Here is a 15,497-nt window from a genome sequence, read left to right on the forward strand (position 1 = left end):
GACATCCTTTCCCCATTGTGTCATCTTGGTGTCCTTATCCAAAATTAGTTCACATATATGTTTGGATTTATTTCTGAGCTCTCTCTTCTCTCCATTGAGCTATTAATATGTTTCTTTTTTTTTTTTTGCCAGTGTCATACTGTTTTGATTACTATAGCTTTGTAATATAATTTTAAATCAAGAAGTGTGATGCCTCCAATTTTGTTTACCTTTCTTAGTATTGCTTTGGCTATTTGAGTTTTTTGGTAGTTCCATATGAATTTTAGGATTTTTTTCTATTCTTCTAAAGAATGCCATTGTAATTTTGATGGAGATTACATTAAATCTGTGTATTGCTTTGAAAAAAAAGTATGGATATTTTAATAATGTTAATTCTTTTCTTCCATAAATAGGGGATATCTTTTCATTTAGCTGTATCTTCTACAATTTCTTTTATCAATGCTTTATAGGTTTCAGTGGATAAATCTTTTGCTTCTTTGGTTGAATTTATTCCTAGGTATTTTTTTTTAGGCTGTTATAAATGGGATTGTTTTCTTGATTTCTTTTTCAGGTAGGTCATTATTTGTGTATAGAAATGTGATTGATTTTTATAGGTTGATTTTATATCCTGCAACTTTACTGAATTTATTTATTAGTTCTAACAGCTTTTTTGTTGTTGTTGTTGAAAAAGACATTGGTGTTTCTACATATAGGATCATGTCATCTGCAAATAAAGGTGATTTTAATTATAACTTTATTTTTGGATGCTTTTTTTCCTTGTCTGACTGCTGTTGCTAGTACTTCTAGTACTATGACAAATAGACGTGGTGAGAGTGGGCATCTCTACCTTGTACGAGAATATAGTTGAAAAGCCTTTAGTTGTTCCTCATTAATTATGATGCTAGCTGTGGGTTTTTAATAAGTGGACTTTATTCTGTTGAACAACTTTCCTTCTATACTTAAATTTAAGTGTTTTTATCAAGAAAAAATGCTGAACTTTGTTAAATGCTTTTTTGTGTGTTGATTGTAATTATCATGTGGTTTGGGGTACAGTTTTTACACAGTAAAATGCACAAATTTTAAGTGCACAGCTTGACAAATGTTGATATCAAGATATGGAATATTTGTATCACCTAATAAAGGTCCCTATGCCCTCTTCTATCAACCCACCCCCTACTCTAGGCAATCACCAGTCTAGTTTCTGTCACATTGATTAGTATTGCATGGGCTTGAACTTCATATAAATGGAACCAAACATCATATATTATAACTGCCTTATACATATATCATGCATCATGTATCTTTTGTGCCTGGCTTCCTTTGCTCAACATAATGTTTTGACATTTATCCATGTGTTTACATTTATCAGTAGTTGATTTTTGTTAATGAATGAGTAGTTTTCTATTCCACAAATACACTACAATGTTTCTATCAATTCTGCTATTGATGGACATTTGGACTAATTCCAGTTTGGGATTATTATATCTAAAATTGGTTTAAACATTCTTATACAGGACAAAATTCACTTGGGATACCTAAAAATAAAATTTCTGTATCACAAGGTAGGTGTTTTTTTTATCTTAGTTAGTAACAGCAATGTTAATATTTTAAGAGCAGTTGCAAAAATATTTTCTGGTTACTACTAAACAGGTAATAAGAGCTCAAAGCCCCGTAATCACTCAGAACCAACAATTTGACTTTTATGTCTAAATTCTTAAGTCCAGGTGTTTTATTCATTTATTTATTTGATAAACACTTAACAGAGAATGAAAAGCAGGATTGTCATATAAATGACCCTAGAAGTTCAGGTTGCCTCATAGTAGATGGACCACAAGTAAGGACACTTTTCCCTAAAGGGAGGGATTGCACCCAAGCTTACTTTCAGATGGGAGAGACTCTCTTCTTTTCTCTAGTATATGCATTTTCTACTTGGATGATATCATCCCCAAGGGGGTAAAAATTGGTTCTTGCTATAGGGGTATTAAAAATATTGTTTTTAAATATAAAGCACATATACATATAGCATATAAACAAATACAATGTATTTGAGGTATTAAAATTTCACTAGGCATGTTATTAGGAACAAAATATCTACAAAGGCTCCTGGGATGGGAGACAGTGGAAAAAAAAATGGTTGAGGAACATTGGTTTAGTAGCTCAAATACAATTTCTCAGGCCAACTGTTTGCACTGATATAATATTAACATTTAGACTCTCTAGTGCCTGGCTCCCTTCTTTTTATATCTCACTTCCAAGGCTATTCACAAACTTCATTATAAGAACGTCTATGACAGTAGATAGGGCCCTTTCCTGGAACTCCATTTCATGCTATCAACTCCAGCCTCATCTGGTCTCCACCTGTTCTCTCTGTGGCATGATGAGATGAGAAAACAGTGGACTATGTGTCTACACTTGATAAACTGGGGCTTATAGGCTTCCCCAGTATAGGGTATTCTTAACACATGCCATCAGACATAGTATTATTTGCCTGTACCCACCTTGTCATAAATGTCTACGTGCTTACTATAGTCTATCTTGTACTCCATGCAAAACAATCCATATTAATTTGCTTGTTATTTTTTAAAAATCTTCTTTGCCAAGAACCTGCTTAGAAATCCACAGTCTTGTTCTTATCAATTTCTTTTTCTAAGACTGGTAGTGTCATCCCTAATACCAAACCTGTGCTTCTGGTAAACAAAAAATTAAAAATTTAAAAAATAAACAAAAAATTTTTGAGCATTTGAGCATACCTAGAGACCATCTATTTGGCTGTTTGAGCTTTTTCTTGCTTTGGTCTACTCACTCAAACTATTGAGATTATTTGGTACTTCATTCCTCATTTTCAAATATTTACCTTAAGAAAGAACAGAAATTTCTATGCCTCTTAAAATAGGTCCTACCAACCCAAATTGACTTTTCTTGACATCAAATATGTAAGTTTAGCACCATGTCCCATTCTTCCTCCAGTTTACTGTGTTTTGGCAAAAATACATGGTGATGTCTAATAGTCAAATCCTCAACTCTGACAGTGTAACTGTATTAATAACTAAGGAAGCAGACGTAGTCCCTTTTTATCTTATTATCTCTGACAGATAACCTGGTTGAAAAATTTGCTGTAGAACCTTTCTATGGGATTTTCAGGAAAGAATGATAGATATTTTTTGCATCTTTTTTCCCTGAGGATACATTTTTCCTTACTCTCAGGGAATAGATAAGAGACTTGAAGTAGTATATAGTTGGATGGTTTGAGACTGGTTGGATTCCAAATGGTTTTGAAAAAAGAGAAGTGACCCTTGTGAACATATGGATTCCCCAACTCTTGTAACTGGCTGTTTGGAGGATTGAGATGGACTTGCACTTCCCTATTTAACACTGACCCAGGAGTGACAGGAGCATTTAAGGGAGCATTTGTGTTTTCAGGGACTTAAATGTGAGTGTTAGAACCTTGGGAATCACAGCAATGAGAGAGCTGGAACTTGGTCCAGAGCATCAGCATTGTGTGCCTTTCAGTGATCTATCACGTAGCCTTGGACAATCGATATCTTTATGTGGCCCATGGTGTATGAATCTATCATCTTCAAGATTTCCAAAGTTACTAAGTACAGAGCCTTGCATGACTCTACAGAAGGGAAAGTGCCTCTTGCAAAACAACTAAGACTGAATTTGCCACTAGATATTCAGAAGAGGGGAGAAATAAGGAAGCCATCAAAACCAAATTTAAGTCAGTTTAAAACATGGGGAAACAGAGTTTATGCACTCAAATGTGGACAAATTTGTACCTAATTTGCAGTCAATAACAACCAGCTCTATTAGAATTTGACAGTGTGCCCTTAAATAGAACATCCATCTTTATTTTGTTTCATCTTACCTTTTTATTTTTCTTAGGATAGTATAGCACTTAGTACTGTTTGATATTGTGATCCATATTTGTTTATTGCTTTTATTCTCTACTATTAATAGTTTTAAGCTCCATGAAGGAAAAGGCTTTGTTTTTCTTGTTTACTGCTCTATCCCCAGTGTTTACAATAGTGTCTGGCATACAGTAGCTGCTCAGTTAATGTTTGTTGATTGAATTAATATCTTTTAGAAATGCTCATGGTAAAAATAAGAGAATATGTTAAGGATGTAAAGAAATTTAATCTCAAAACACTGACAAGAAAATGAAAAAGGTTTCCTGGATTTTTTGAAAATAGTGCTATCATCATTTTGTGTTTTGCTTTAGTACTCTTTTCAGTCTGTCTACTCTCTTCACTTTCTCTTTATGGCTTATCTTTGTTCAGCTGATCATCCCCTTGGGGTTGATCTGAATATCTGAATATCCCAATATCTGAAATTGGGAAAGTGCATGATTTTATCGGTTCACACTACTTGACAATCTTAGACTTTCAGTCAGTCTGAAGTGACTTTATGTCCCTCTTTGCATACTACTGATATATATGTTGCTATTTTTTCCATACATCTGTGTTTTATGTTTTACCTACTTCTGATTTTCCAAGTAATTAAAGAACATTTTTATACAATGAATATTTACTATTCTTTACCTGTGTTTTCTACTTGGTATATTTACATTGATACCAGCATGGCATTTTTAATGCATTTTGAAATGCAGAGTTTATGCTAAAGAGATTGCTATGATTTGGATGCTTGTGTCCTCCAGAATTCACATGTTGGAATCCTGACCTCCAAGGTGATGATATTAGGAGGTGGAACCTTTGGGAGGTGATTAGGTCATGACTGTGGGGCCCTGGTGAATGAGATTAGTATGCTTATAAAAGAGGTTCTGAGGGAGCGTGTTTGCCCCTTCCACCATGTGAGGACACAGTGAGAAGGCACCATCTATGACGAAGCAGGTCTTCACCAGACATGGAATCTGCAGGTACCTTGATCTTGAACTTTCGAGCCTCCCCAACTGCGAGAAATAAATTTTTGATATTTGTAATCTTACTCCATTTATGATATTTTGTTATAGCAGCCTAGAAGGACTAAAACAAAGACTAAGGCAACTCTCTTTGTTTGTCAAGAGTGAGCCATAAAATAAACATGTGGCAGGGGGCAGATATTGTAAGAATTTAAGAGAAAGAGAAAATTTAAGAGTAAGAGTCAGTTGGAATTTTGCTACAAGGTATTGGTTCCAAATTCCAACCGACTCTTATCAGCAATGCATGCAGCCTGAAGAAAAGAGAAAATCAGTGATCCATAGGGCTTTTCTTCACCGTGAAATCTCACCAGGTTAGGTATCTCTCCAGTGGTACAAATTATTTTTTATTGATTATCTAATACTTAATAACAAATCTTTCAAAGATTAGTGTCTTAATCCAACCATAATAACTTGATATGTTTCATAGTTTTTCTGAGTCAGGAATTTCAAAGTGATTTTGCTGGAAAGTTTTGACTTGGGCTGTCTCCTGAGGTTGCAGTCAGATATTGGCTTGGGTCACAGCCCTCCGAAAATTTGATTAGGGCTGAAGAGTCCACTTTCCGGTGATTCTGATGCAACACTGGTATATTAATGATGGCTATAACCAAGAGGCTTCTGTTCCTTTTATGTGGGCCTCTCTATGGGGCTTGTTTAAATGCTGTTTGTGACCTTGCCTTGAATATCACACTTTCACCATTTCTATTGTTCACACAGATCAATCCCAATTCAATATAGGAGGGGATTAGAGAAGGATATCAATACAAGGAGAAAAAAATCATTGGAGTACATCTTGTGGGCTGACTTTCACAACTATTATACTTAAAACTGTTTCTCGGTAGAGTTAGTGAAAGAGAAAGCAGAAAGATTTCCCCGCCTGTGACTGCCGACATGAATAGCATCCTTAATAGTTTTTTTCTGTTGTTTGAACTGATCATTAAAATCTATAGCATCTAGCCCTAAAGTACCTCAAGAAGGGTTTAAATATGTGTTCAGATAGACACGAAGGAGACCTAAGTAGAATACACTGAAAGTACTTTGTTTTTCTTTGCTGCTGCTGCTTCTTTTTTAATTTTCTTTTTCAAATACCAAGTTTGACAAAATTGACCTGTTCTCATTTAAATATTCAAAAGGAGGAAAACAAAACAACTGAGAGCATAGAACAATAATCATACCATTATTTACTTTTCCCATCTTCTTTTCTTTCTCTTAAACTATTATTTGCTGTCTTCTCTACTCTCCTCAAATCTCAAAGCACTCTCTATCTCGCTGTCAGATTATGACCTTGCTTCTTAGTTTCCTAACAGCCAGGGGCTCACTTCTGTAAGATTAAACTCACTTTCCTCCATCTGTGTCATATACTGTCTCTTCTTCTGTTATTAGTAAAAAAAAAAAAAAAAAAAAAAAGTCTGTGCTTTTAGCTACTATCGACCCTTCCTTTTATGCAGTAGAGTGCCTTCTTCTCTCTTACTTACTTAAAAAAAAAAAACTACTACAGCAACTGTTTTCTTTCTTTTCTCAATTTTCATGTTTTTCTTTTTTATTGGCTTATTCTAAGCAGCCTATAAGCCTGCTGTTAATTTTACCATTTTATTTGTTTTTCTTGATCCACATTCATCTTCAAATGTCCATTTCTCTTTTCCTCTTTAAGACCTCTTCAAAAGAGTTATGCATACTTGCAGCCCCCAATTCCTCCCCTCCCATTCTCTCTTGACTAACTTCATTTGAGCTTATATTCTCATTGCTCCTCTGAAACAGTTCTTGCAAAGGTCAGTAATAACCATCATATTGCTATGTCCAAAGGTCAGTTCTAAGTTCTTGTTACATGACTTATCAGTAGCATTTGACACAACCAATCACATCTCCTCCATGAAATATTTCTCCATTTGGCTTCTAGGTCCACAACACACTCTCATTTTCTGCCTGTGACACTGGCTGCTTGTATTCAGTGAGGTGGTGTTTCTTCCTCATTTGCCTGATCGCTTCACAAAAACATATAGTAAAAATAACTATAGACTTTATGATCACTTTACAAAAACATATAGTAAAAATAACTATAGACTTTATGAAAGTTTGTAGAACTGAAGCTATACAGAAGAAAATCCTGAAAATTAATATTAATTGAGAGAATCATTTTAATTGGAGAATTTAACATGACACTTAAAAAAGAATATAAAATATATCAATTATACAATTAATAGTCATACAATATAGATGGGTTATAAATAAATTCTACAGAAAATAAATATATTGGTACATAGGATAATAATGGAAAATTTACAAAAAGTAAAAATATGTTTATAAAATAAACCTAAATATATGATAAAAGCATGCTATTATTTAATAATCCTATGATAATAAATTTTACAGCCTGATCCCAGTAACATAGATATGTGTGTGTGACCACAACGTAGATTTAAAGGGCATACCATCTTAGTTAACAGTCATTGTAAAAAGTTGAAAATATTTCTGAAGAACTGACCCCCAATGATAATTTGAATGAAATCTTTTATGAAAACCTTGAGGAATGGCTAAGATTACAGAAATTAGAAAAAAATATCATTTCTTGAAACTAGCATTGTGAATAAAAAGGTTTTATATGTAAACAAAATTATAAACAAATCATCATAAATATAAGCTAAAATTCCCAATAAAGTATTAGCAAATCAAATGGAATAAAGTATTAAAGCTGTGGGACTACAAATAAATCTAATTTAGTGTAAGAATTTAAGGAAAACATCATTAGAAAGCCTCTTAAAATATTAAAATGTCTACTAAAATAAATAAAGATGTTACATAATTTAGAAAATGATAGCATTCAGAGTTGTTAAGGTATGAAGTACTTAAAACACTGTTGTAGTCAGTAAAGAGTCATATGGCTTTTCTGGAGTGTCAAACAACAATCATTAGATCAACAAAATATTTTTACAACATATTTAATGCTTGTTTAGTAGACAACTATATAGATATATGATGATTTATTTAACCAATACTCCATTGTTTAGTGGTTATTATAACTTTTTTCTGTCAATAAAGATATTGGCAGATTGGGGAATGACAGATGTATATATAAAGAGAGAGAGACTGAGAATCACCCATTGCTCAAGATTTTGCACAGATTATCTTTAAGTGGTGGCATTTTTACATAGATTGGTTCATTCAATAAATTGTTTTTGAGCACCTACTATATACCAAACTCTGTTTTAGGGTTTGTGCATAAAACTATGAACAAGATAGAAACCATCTCTGATATCACTGATTTTTAAATTCTAGTAGATGGTTTTTATCATCTGCAATTTTAAATTATTTTCAATGGATGTAAGTTACAAAAGGCTTAACAGAAATGTAAAAATCATTCTAATAATTATTATGATATAAAATTGTTTTGAAATTTGGGAAAAATGCTCTTATCTGGTGCTTTTTTTTTTTTTTTTGGTCTTTAACTTTAGAGGGATAACTGGTAACCAAGTGAACAGGAGTAAATTTGGTGAATAAAACTCAATTCCTTTAAAACAAACCTCAAAGGGATCTTAGGTGACATTAACCAGTTATAGTGAGGAGCAGTGAAGAGTAGGCCAACTCTGAATGCTTGTCACTCAGGAAGAGCTCCCAACCTCCCATATTGGGAAGTAGAACTGAGTGAGCTGCTATACCCAAGCTGTATAGCATCCTTCCCTCTAATGTATATGTGATTGTTCACACCATTTACATGCAGTCTTACTCATAGTCTCAGGATCCTGTTGATTTGCTTATATTATTTTGTTTTTATTGTTTGCTTTCCTCTGTTAGAACAAAAAAATAGGAGTAAACCGAAAGGATTCTATTAGCTCTGAGTAGAACCGCTATTTCAGCAGCCACTGATCTATAAAGGTTTTCCTATCTGCCCCCAACATTGGATGTATACTGTGTGAAGAAACCAATGGTGAAAGAAATTAGCAGCATATAATGGATGAATAGGATCTAGCATTATGGAGAGAATTATCAGAAATCTCCATGTCAGAACAGGAAAACAAACACACTGCCAAAGCATTACATGCTCCTGGTTTTGGTTGTAGGTAAAATTCAACTTTGAGGTTTCCCAGAATTCTGATTGTCAATAAGTAGTATATACACTTTAATGCTTTGTATACAGTAGAGCTATTTCACTCTTTTAATTTAATTTAGACAATTCCAATAATAAAAATTTAGGAATTATTAGAAAGATAATAATACTCCATGACTTTTTACATAGGGAAAGTGAGTATAACAACAGAACACTTGATTTATACAAAATACAAGGGTTTTACAGTGGGGAGAACTGATAAGACCTGCCTTAGCAAGAGTGATAAGTTAGTGTCAGCTAGTTATTTACAACCTTCAGTAATATTTCATTGTTATTTCAAAGACGAGTATGTGCCTGTATAATGTTATTAGATGGAGAAAGCATAATAACAGTTTTTATGAAAAATACCTTAAAATTTTACATATAGAATGTCCATTACCTTTAGCAAAGCAAATCCTTTCTGATATTCACATTAAGTATTCACATTATAATCCTCTGTCTTGTTCTTAGCCTTTATTCCTGATTCATAATTATGACCATTTTATTTGGAACAGGATTAGGATCATTATTATTAGGAAAATGTTCTTTCCTTTTTAAAGTCAATGAATTCACTGGAGACTTTTGCTTGCATGATGATTACTTGATTAGGCACACCTGGAAAATCACAAAAGAAAAGAGTCCAAACAAAAGGGAATCTTTTTATTTTTCCTGTTCAGATATGTATAGCAATGGGAAAAGATAACTAAAGACACTCAAGCTATAGAAATTAAACTTTTATTTAGAAACATGGATTGATGGTACTCATTGGTACTTGTGTTCCCACAGCAGAGACCAGAATCCTACTGCATTTAAGCTGAACTGAGTGTTTTTTAATATAAATGTCAATATGCATGCTAGTCATAGTAATTTATTGGATCATCTATTGGGAATTAGCAGTACAGCATTATATTACAAGTAAATTTAGTGAGTCTATGATATTGAATATATCAGTTGCTATTAAAAGTGTAAGTGATCCAATTAATGAATGGAACAGAAAGAAAGTAGAATCTTGTATTCATTTTTTCATTTTTTTTCAAATGATAATAATGAGTTTTGGGGTAATGAATGTTTGATTAAAATAATCTGAAATAAAATAAATATTAAAATGTATTATTTTGGTGTTTCAAACATGGTGGATAGGTGAAATTGGCTAATACTTAGTATTAATGCTGACAATCAGCTTGTAATTAAAGAAATTATTTGTAAGGATGTGAATAGTGAACTGAAAAATAGATTAATAAAAATATTAAGCTTATTTTATTATGTAATGAATTTATTTAATAATGAGGTTTTAGAAGATAGTTAATTCAGATTTTATTTGTTTTGGAGCAATATACTTATGGTGGAAAATTAATTGTAAGACTAGTGATTTCTAACATTGAAATAGATGGAGAATATTAAGATTAAGAAAACATACACACAAACACTTGCTACTACTACTAGAAGTATTAAGCCTACAGTGGTTTTTTGAGAGCCAATATAAAATGTAGTACTTGATATTGGTCAACATTCGGTGTTAATATAGCATTATAATAAAAATGATGTAAGATTTGGACTTAGTTTTACTATTAAATATGAGAATAATAGGATTTTTTTCAATACATTGTTATATAGAAAAACAGTCAGATGACAATTAAAATGGTTAGTATTAGCAATTTCAAAGCTGAAGTGATCAAAAGTAAAATTTTATGTGACATAGAAAACATACAATTGAGGAATGCTTTGCCAGTAATTACACACAATCTATGAAATCCATTTTTAAAAAGTAATATTGATTCTTAGAGGCTGTCAGAATTAGTGTGCAATGTTTCACAATAATTCTGAAGTTTGTCATACGGTAAACATCTATGGTGATGTTAATAAATAGTGCTTGTAATATTTCTTTGATTTTTCTTTTCTTTTAACTGTGGGGAGTTTAAGTGATAGATACTCCAGCAACTATTATAGAAGAATAAAAATGTTAAGAAATGATAGTTTTAATGGGTTAGTGGTTTAGTGGTTTAATACGTGTTAGTGATCAGTTTCTACCAAATTCTGCTATAGGGGCCATATTTGACAGAAAATTCAAAAATACCTTGCAATAAAAATATTTCTAGCACATTGAAGAGGATTATTTCATATCAAAGTTCTTTTTGTACAGCTGATTTGTAGGGGACCTGTGAAAAGTAGCCTCTTAAACACTCTCTTTTAATTAGTAGCATACTGCTAGTGTATTGTTTGATAGTCTAAGTATTAATAGGGTTGATAAGTTAAATGGAGTCTTTAGTAGTGTAGACAAGGCTCCTCTTAGCAGCCAGAGCCTTAGCTTTATTATATGGTAAGCTTGTGAGTTATTAGGTATTATCTGTAAATGTGGTCTTCCTAAAGAGGTGAAGGCAAGTGAAGGAATTCAGACAACTATGATATGAGCTCTACAAATGTAGGAAGTACTAGAATAATAAACATGATTGAGGGTACTGATGAGATCATTGGTAATAGAGGTAATGCAGCTCCCCCAACTAGGTGAATTGACAGGTAACAAATTCAATGTTTGCTGTAAATCACATTTCTAAGACTATTTGTTAAATGAATAATCTAGGAATGGTAATGATAACAAAGGTAGGTGTAAATATAATAGGTGCTCCTTGGAGTAGAAAATACAGTGATGAGGCTTCAGTTTTATGGTGAAAACCAGTAAGAACTGTTCTGCCCATAGTGAGATGGCTGTTCCTAGATTTATTGCAAATTGAGTGTCTGGGGTAAAGTGTGAGGCAGGGGCACTAACAGGAATGAAGTTTCAACAAATGGAGTGAGAGAGATTGAATTGATGTTAGAGAAAAAATTTGTTCTTATTCTCTATAAGTTAACATTAATTTTCTTAAAATTAGTCTAACTACTATTGGCATCTAATTCAGACTTTAATAAGATGATTTGCTAAAGGGAATGCAATTATAGGGAAAATCATATTAATAATTAGGGTTATAATAGGTAATTCTACTATTGCTGAGAGAAAATAGATGCAGGTAAAAATTGTCATTTATTTTGTTACTCAATACTGGTATTCCATGTGTTTGAGTGAGGGTGATAATTTAAAAATACAACCAGAAAAGTTTCATTAAAAATATTAGTACTAGGATTATTTATAAGATAGTAATGGTTTATGGTGCTATGTCTACTTGTAACATGTCATCGGTAAGGGATTTAAGTTGTTAATCTTTAACTTAGAAAGCTAATAATTTAGCTCCCTAATGAATTTATAGTATTAATATGGGTCAGTTTTCAAAATATTCTAAAGTCCTATCTCAAGCACAATATCTATGAAACTATAATTTGAGCCATATAATTTATGATCACTGTTTCTAATAAAAATCATTTCCAGTAGATATTAATACTTCTAACTTTAGTTTCCCTGGAATAGCAACTGTTTTTAAACACAAAGAATAAACAGTCATGGATAGCACACATCTTCTGATTAGGTAAATGTTTAGATTGGCAGTTCCATGAGGATTCCTATATGACTAAATTTCTGGTAGATAAAATTTCAGAGCTATAAGTTTGAATCAATGTTAGAATTTTCATAGTCTCTATAATCATAAATTTAATTCATTTACATCCTATTTTTTCTACAGTTATGAATTGGTTATTGCTACATAATTAAGGAATCCATAATTATGGAAGAACAATAAGAATTAAAATAATTAAAGGTAAGCTGGCTCATGCTGTTTCTAATTCTTGAGCATCTGCTGTGCTTTTGTGAGTTAATTTTGTGTTTAATGTTAGATATATAATCTATAATACCAAAGAGATAATTATAAATACTATTATAAGACATGGAAATGGAAACATTCTTCTATAATGAAAAAATATACTTGAAAACCTAGTCAGAATGGATATGCTTAAAGGTACAGATAACCTATAAATTAACTTTGATAACATTAAATTAATGATTGGTAAACTTATTTTTACCAATATCTTATTTACTAAGAAAGGCTCAGAATTTATGAGATTGGCTTGATATCAACTACAGTAGGTTTGCTTCCTTCCTTTCTTGGTATTTATGGTTTTATTTAGGTGGGATAACGGAAAGCATAATATGTTGGAGGATAACTATGAAGTCATTCAATGTTTGTTGCAGTAAGCTCCAATGCTGTTACTGTTTTGAGGTAAAGCCATGTCAAGTTATAAATACTTTTATTATCATTGCTATTAGTGAACTAATGATTTCATAGATGAGAGAGTTTTCATCTTTGTCAGCAACTGGATACATTGAGTATCAACTCTGTATGCCAGAAAGGTCAAGAAAATGTTGAGGAAAGAAAGATAAATTAATGCCTATAAATAATTGTTGGGCTTCACCTCATATAGAATATAACATATATCTTAAAAATAATAGTTAGTAAATAAAGCCCCTTATGATAGTAAATACTGCTTCTATAGATACATGTGATAGAAATGAGCAAAAATTTAATGTGTTTCTTATAGAATGATATTGAATGATGAATTTAGATAAAACAACTCCTGTTGACCCATGCACAATAAGTGGGAAAACAAAGCCTAGGGTTCAGAATATAACTAGTGGTTACTTACTACTTCATTCTTATAATACAACTATCCTCTTTTAGGATAGTAACAATTATAGTAAAACTTTAGCAGCAGAAATGAGGCATATGGAACATCTACTTCTATACTTAGTCTCTTTGAGTTGCCATAACAGGATACAGTAGACTTAGTGACTTATGAACAACAGAAATTTATTTCATACAGTTCTGGAGGCTGGGAAGTCAAAGATCAAGGTGTCTCCAGATTCAGTGTCTGGTGAAGACCCCCTTCCTCTTAGATGCTGCCTTCTTGCCATGTCCTCACAAGGAAGACAGGTAAAGGAGCTCTCTCAGGTGTCTTATAAGGGCATTAATCCCATTATGAGGGTAGAGACTTCATGTACTAAATAACTCTTAAAGGTCTCATCTCCTAAATACAATTGCTTTGCAGGTGAGGATTTCAACATATGGATTTTGGGGAGACATAAATATGCAGAACATATCAGGGTAAATTATGATGTAGTATAGAATAAATCCTAAATTCCAACTGCCAGTTCTGCTCAGACTATTTTTTATGCAACTAAAGAATTTTTTCCCTGAATAATATATAAAATTATTCCAAAGTATGTGTACTTCAGGATATCAAATCAATCATAATAAATGTTGATATTAAGTTGGGTCTCTTCCTCCTGCTAGATTTTAAAAAGTAAACCTTAGATTCTATTTTATTTATAGTACTTTCTCTGGCAATTATAAAATGTTGTAACAATAATGAAATTGCAATAACTAACAAATCAAAGAAGGGTTGTCTGGTATTGGGATGTAAAAGGTGGTTTTATGTTAATTAATTGCAGTAATAAAATTAGTGACACCTAAAATTGATGAGACCCTGCTAGACAAGAGAGATGATAGTGAAATCAATTGTGCCTGCAGGTGTTATTAATATATTGCCAGTGTATGTAGGGGCACATTGTTTACTCCAGTCCTGCTTTGCTCCCACTGTTGATGGTGCAAGAAGTAAAAGGAATCAAAGAGGTAATAATCAAAAGTTTATTTATATATTAAAAGGCTATTCTGGAGCACCTATGGTTAGTGGCTGTAATGAGTTTCAAAATCCTCCAATCATGATGGCATCACTATAAAAATTATTACTACGACATGGGCAGTAATCAGTTATAAATCTGAGCATCTCTTAATAAAAGCCCTCATTGATTAAGATGTCTGAATTAGCAAGCTAAGGGGCTGTCTCTACTATTTTAGTTTGAGAATCAAGTATATAGAGTAGGAACCACTTTGTGATTTGTTGAGAATAGTCAAGGGTAGGTAAATTTACGTAAAATAGCTGAGAATAACATTTATATAGCAAATATAAGAGCAGAAGATGATTCCTCATTTTATCAAGCTGGGAATTTTAACTTAAATACTGAATTGCAAATTCAAAAAAGCAGTGAAATCATGTCTGTGCTTCTCCTGCCTTGACCCCAAAGTTAAAAGTAGATCAAAGTCAATAATTTAGGAGAGTTAGCTGTTAACGTAAATGACACATGTGCATGTGTATGCGTGTATATGTATGTTTCATATTGTGAAACATTATAAAGATAAAACAAAGGGAATTGCTCCAATATGAATTCAGGTACCATAGAACATTAATCATGGCACGAAAGAACCTTAAGTACAAGTTACCCCTTTAGGATGTGTGGATGCAACTATAAAATCAAACTTTATCATCAATTTGACTTCTAAAATAGAATTTCATTGTTACCACTTGAGAAATCTGTTCTTTTGAGAAAAATCTTAAATCAATGGTTATGGTTATGTATTAATGGTTATGTAGTTTGAGTGATTAGTCTAGCTTTGATCATTTGGTGGCTTTTCTATACTCTGTGGTCACTTCAACCAAAATAATTAATTTAGAGCATGATTACTTTAGTTACTTAGTAAGTTTTTATATTCAATTAATAAATTAAAGTTTTGTAGGTTCTTTTAATAAAAAGCGGAAGGTTGA

Source organism: Lemur catta, chromosome 10 (assembly GCF_020740605.2).
Source record: "Lemur catta isolate mLemCat1 chromosome 10, mLemCat1.pri, whole genome shotgun sequence".
Classification (NCBI taxonomy): Eukaryota; Metazoa; Chordata; class Mammalia; order Primates; family Lemuridae; genus Lemur; species Lemur catta.